This window comes from Nannobrachium achirus (assembly GCF_963921795.1).
Source record: "Nannobrachium achirus genome assembly, chromosome: 5".
Taxonomy (NCBI): Eukaryota; Metazoa; Chordata; class Actinopteri; order Myctophiformes; family Myctophidae; genus Nannobrachium; species Nannobrachium achirus.
In genome coordinates this window covers 27,584,461-27,590,460 of record NC_137814.1, presented here as the reverse complement: position 1 = coordinate 27,590,460, position 6,000 = coordinate 27,584,461, and the positions used below count along the sequence as shown (strand labels likewise).

Sequence of the window (6,000 nt, the reverse complement as noted above, 5' to 3'; positions counted from 1 at the left end):
TCTCTCTCTCTCTCTCTGTCTCTCTCTTGTGTGCAGATGTGCTCTTTCTGCTGCTTAATCCTCGGTGTGCTAAAAGCGTTTTCATTTTGTCATGATTCACTCTTCACAGCAAATTGACTGCAAACTCAATTTAGCTTGTGTTATCTCCCAGATTGATGAGATTCAATTTTGATCCAGTTAATTTATTTCATTACGTACATCTCCAAAGGGATTTGAATGCATGCCACGCACAATGTTGCAATCCATTTAAAGTGTTTTTTTTTTTTTACTTGGAATTCCCATTACAAACATGGAGGGTATTTTTCTGTACACTGCACGGATATCCTTATGTTAATTTAACTCTGATCCCTTTTTGGAGCTGTGTGAAACACAGGCTCCCTATACGTGGCCGTGTGGGTCTGTGTGTGTGTGTGTGTCTGTCTGTCTGTCTGTGTGTCTGTCTGTCTGTGTGTATGTAGCCTGAACTTCCTAAACTTCGGCACGCCACTAGTCCCACAGTTTTGCCACCACACACTCGCGCCATATGTCAAATCGACCGGCTTACTCGGGAATCGTGGGCTATTACTTTTCTAAGAGAAAGGTTCTATAGTTTAATTGATATTAATTTATTAGTGAATTAATTTTCCCCATTGACTTATAATGGGAATTGCAAAAACTCACATTCAATTATTTGTCTCTCGCAAACCATAGGGGCTAGAGTTTCAAGACTTGGAGAGGAGGTTCATAATGATTTCAAGGATTAAATAAAAAATAATTGTGTCATTTGGCCGCATGGTGGCGCCATAACACCCCACTTTACGTTTTGGCCTGTAACTCTTGAACCGTAGGTCGGAAAATTAAAAATATTTTTTCCCTGGATTCCTTGGGTCATGACGCATCTCCCCATATAGGCCACGCCCATTTGCGCCATGATAGATTTTCCGCCATCTTGAATTTTCTCCAAAACACACTTTTTGCTCCTTTTCCTACATATTTTCTTCAAATGTCACAAAAATCGGTACACATGATCCACACACACACACACACACACACACACACACACACACACACACACACACACACAGCTCCACTTCACACGGGTGTGATTTTTACATTCTAAATGTTAAATGACTCTCTGGATTTGACTGTTTATCACTATGATCACATATTGTGCAATGAGTGTGTTGTGGGAAGGGGCTGGTGTCTCCCATAGGTGGACAACAATTAGGACACAGCATTTTTGAGCGGTGGTCACACCGTCTCCTATACGTGGCCGTGTGTGTGGGTATGCGTCCGTCCGGCCGTCCGTCAGTCCGTCCGTGTCTGTATGTAGCCTGCAGTACCTTTTCTGACCACACATGTTAAGGGAGGGGCGCTGTTGTTCTCACGGATGGATGATGGATATATATATTTGTTTTGCTGTTGCGCAGCCTCCACGACCACCGCTCAGTTCACACGGGTGTGATTTTTTATATAGGCCTATCTAGAGAAATGGCCATTTATTTTGCCATTAGCCCAACATAGACTAAATTAGAAAGGTGCATATACGGTAAGTGGAGCACATCCATGGCTGTGTCATGAGTTGCAGCCATTAGGAACAAAGGAAGCTGTGGTGGAAATAGCATTTCTACAACATACGATTCAACCTTTTGTAGTTGTGGTCAGAAGTGAAAGCGTGTGTGCCATTCCAATTTGGGTTGATTGGATGTTGTGTTATGATATTGATGTTGATATGAATAGATTTTTATTGGTTGATATGATTTGAGTGTTATAGGCCCCTCCCACTTATTTTGTCGCTTATACAGGCAAACAGTATGGAATATCAAAAAGCTTACTATCACATAAGTAACTCCAGAGATCATCATTTATACCTAACTAGCCCTTACCCGTTCAAAGATATGAGCTCCGAAATGATGTGCAGTGTGTGGGTTATGGGATGTGCACTGTGCACACAGTATATGAGGGATGGAAAGTAACTTTAACTGGTGCTTGCATGCTAATATGTAGGAGCATCAATGTAAGAAATACCCGTTCCATTTAACGGCTACAGAGATACTGTGTACCGATCTGCATGATTTTTGGACAACATCTGTAACAGGGCCAGAACCCCCCCCCCCGCCCGCCCGCCCGCCCGCCTGCCTGCCTGCACACCCCCCCCCCCCTGTGTGTGTGTGTGTGTGTGTGTGTGTGTGTGGGTTTGTGTGTGATTGTGCATGGCCTGAACAACAGCGCCCCTCCCTTAACATGTGTGGTCACAAAAGGTACTGTAGGCTAAATAGATATAGATACACCATAAAAATGCTATATACAGCATACGATTTGTGAAAGTGACAAACGGGCTTCACAGTTATGTCAGGTGTGTTCATATGGTAATGGTGATGCGATTTCAGATCAATTGCTCCAGCCACTGAGGAGAAACGCGGTTTCAGACAGACAGACACTCAGACAGACAGACAGACATTCGGAAAATTATATGTTTGATTGTGTGACGATTGTGATGCGGCACGTTGTGAGCTTGTAGATTTCCTGTTTCCATGCAACACTGCCGCACAATGAAGTATAAATCATGCTTAAATTGAGGTCAGAGGGGATTAACTTCAGCGTCAGTTTATCCATTACAATGACTGATTAGACTGTCAGCAATGGTATGGCCTATTTGACTGACAGCACTGTTGGGTCTGGCGGAAAGCCACTGGGTCCTGTAAATACCACTGTTGCACTGTTCCCTGCACCGGGGACTGTAACCTCATTGTGTTAAGCAAGAGCAATAACAGCAGCGCAGTGTGGTTAATGATAGAGATACGGGGGCCACACAGCCACAGGGAAGCTCTCGTCTCCACTTCACCTCAACCATTTGCATATAGACAAGTATAACTTTGCATAATTGTAGCAGTTGTTATATACAGTACACTCAGTGTGTGTGTGTGTGCGTGCGTGTGTGAAGGCCCGGATTAACGTGCAGGCTCATGGTGCTTCAGCCTGGGGCCCAAAGCTCCAGTGGGCCCGGGCACAAAACCCCTGGCAGCGGCAACCAACTATGCTTTTCTCTACCGCTGAATCGCGACGTAGAAAGTAATATGCTCCCGTGCCTCATGCCCAGGTGCCTGACTCACCTGCTGGTCTGCTCATGGGCCTGCAGCTAAATCTGTATGCATTAATTATCATACAACATACTGACACTCCATAGGCATGGAGGACGATACACAAGGTAATTAGGTGTGTCATAATGACTCGTTTGGAGACGGCAAGTGAGTATTTTGGAATTGGAGCTATGTGCTACAGCAGTTTAAAAATGTAAGCGAGCATTGTTTCTTCAGCCGATTTCCGTGTTATCCTCCCTCTTTGTGATCTTGTCATTCCAAAAAAAATCAACAGATTATCATTGCTGCCTCTATGTTATTGTATTTTATTTCTATAATTGTAATTTCTATCATTTGATGTTGTATTGGCGGCATGTATTGTTTTGATTTGATTCGTCTGGGCTGGGAGGTGGGAGGGTTGAAGGACCCGAAGCGTGGATCAAGCCCGAGGTCCCGAAAAGTCTCAATCGGGCCCTGTGTGTGTATGTGTTATGATAAATGTTTCAAAACATTCATAAATGTTAACAGTGACACTGCTCTCACGATTAAAGGTCAATGTGTTTTCACTGACAACATGCAGTATATAACTCCTCTTGGTCTGAACGTGTATGTTTAAACCAGTTCTTCCAATGATTTCAGAGGGAGTTAGTCTCGCAGTATGCGATTATTCCTACCGTAGGAGACGGTGTCACATAAATTAGAAGGCGCGGCTTGTGATTGGCTGGAGCGGAGGTCTGGAGCGTTCGGCTGTGGTCACTTGGACCGCGCAGGTGTGAATGTTAACCTCTATGCCTAAACCTAACCCAAACCCTAACCCTAACCTCAGTAAAGCTATGCCTGACTCTAACCCTAACCCTAACCTTAACCTCAGTAAAACTATGCCTAACTCTAACCCTAACCCTAACCTTGACCTCAGTAAAACTATGCCTAAACCTAACCCTAACCTCAGTAACCCTGACACTGGCGAGTAGCCGACGCGGGTGAACGGAAAAGAAGCGCTCCTTCCTCCTCCGTCTCCTACGTTTGGAATATAGACAGACGATTAGGTAATAGGTTTGTTCTGTTGGCTGGCACCTCACAAAGACCGGTGTGCTGTGCATTTTTTGATATCACCTTATTCTGTTTACCACAGCTTATGTATGTGTCATCTCACTATACCCTCAAGGCCTCATGCTTGAAAGCAAGGCTTGTCTTGCTTTGATGTGATAATGTAAAAAGTCATGCATAATGTACATTTTAAAACCATTGATCTTTATTCATCACCCCAGCCTATACTCAGTTCAAATGTTGGAGTGCCCTTGAGCAAGGCATTATTGAGGGGCTCCATGATCCACCATTGCTGTAAAGAATTGGTCCATTGGAGTGAACAGATTAGTCACCATGCTCGCTTTACATCACAGTGAGCCAAATACGAACCAGATCACCACAGCCTGAGCTTGGTTGCACATGAGTCTCCCACACACAGGAAATAGCTGATCTACAAGCTCACAACACCTCACGCTTCATGGGGGGCTGTAACTGCCCCCCAACACCCACCATTATGCCTGGGTGGCAGCCTTCAGTCCAGTGTCAGCTTAATTTCTCTGAAGCATACACTTCAATAATGCATCACACTTTCTTTCTTTCTCTCTTTTTTCTTTCCTTCCTTCAGCCGTCCAAACTGAACACGTCCAGACAGGAACCTCTCTGACCCCCTCTCTATTTGCTGCTGCCAGGCTTTGGTTCTATTAAATGTCTGTGAAGCCAAATTGATGGACTGACTGCCTGGGTGGGTGTGATATAGCTGCCTACCAGTGCTGTTTTAATAGCCCCTGTCTTCTTAACATTCAGAGTCTCTCTCTCTCGCTCACTCTCTCTCTCTCTCTCAAAAAAGTATCTAGAAAAATACCATGCCTATGCAATGTTTGTCATGATTCATTTAATTGTAGTGCCCTGGACTGCTAGTTGCTGAAGAGATTCTTATTAGATTTATTTGATGACCTTTATTCATCACGTGGGGGAAAATATGGGGTGTCTTGTCAGGGACACTTCGAAACAGGTGACCGTCTGGTTACCAGACACGAGACACCCACTATAGCCAACAGCACTAATGATCTTATGTTTTATTGTGCTTATTTCGTTAGCATTTGCCATGTTTGTGTTGGAATGAATGTGGTTCATGTGTTATTTGTTGTAATAAATGTGTTTTTGTCCCGAGTTTTGGAGCGTTGGAGTAGTTTTGTTGTTGGCCCCCTTCTTCAGTTCATTATGTGAGTGAGAATTGGTTTGGCATTTGGTTGGTCAAATTCCCTAGTTTATACCACTGGATAAAACGCAGGTGTGTGTGCTCCTCCAATGTTTCATCCAAGTGCATAGTGCGTTTGTAGCCTATAATGATTAAATGAAAATCCTTATACAGACATAAGCTTGTTAAATGGGGCTTCTGCAGCATTAGGCCTACAACTGAGTAGAATAATAGAACAGATGGAACAGATTAAAATATAGACTTTCTTACAGTAGCCTAGTCTAATCCAGTGGTTCCCCAAACTTTTAGCTTGTGACGCCCTGGTGGGACCTACTGTACACTACTGAAAACAGCAGATTTACAAGCTCACAACTCGTTGCTTCATGCTGTGAGCTTGTAGATCTGCTATTTTCACTACTTCTTAAACACTTATGGAACTTCTTAGATTTTCTTTGATTTCTTCATGAAATTACTGGGAAAAAAACAATTGACATTTTTTTTAATTCACAAAAAAAAAGGCTTTTTTGGAAAAGGTTGTCGAAATTATTTTGAATAATAATTATGTGTTAAAAAACAAAATGTAGGACGCAAAAAAATCAAGGGACCCACACAAATGTGTCGGCAAAGGGCTCCCGACCCAGTGCTTGGGAACCAGTGGTCTAATCCTCATTTTGGCACAATCCCCGCCCTCCAGGCCGTCATCATCACCATCACCGG

The 6,000-nt window shown here is 43.6% G+C and overlaps 1 protein-coding gene across 1 annotated transcript in view; it reads left to right on the top strand.

Moving 5' to 3' along the window:
* LOC308284765 (histone H3.2) overlaps nucleotides 1-6,000 on the top strand; it is a gene marked incomplete at its 3' end in the record, with an annotated part of 219,755 nt that continues 213,755 nt past the window's right edge. The window contains exon 1 of the mRNA XM_080725495.1: nucleotides 1-28. The remainder of the gene's footprint in view (nucleotides 29-6,000) is intronic.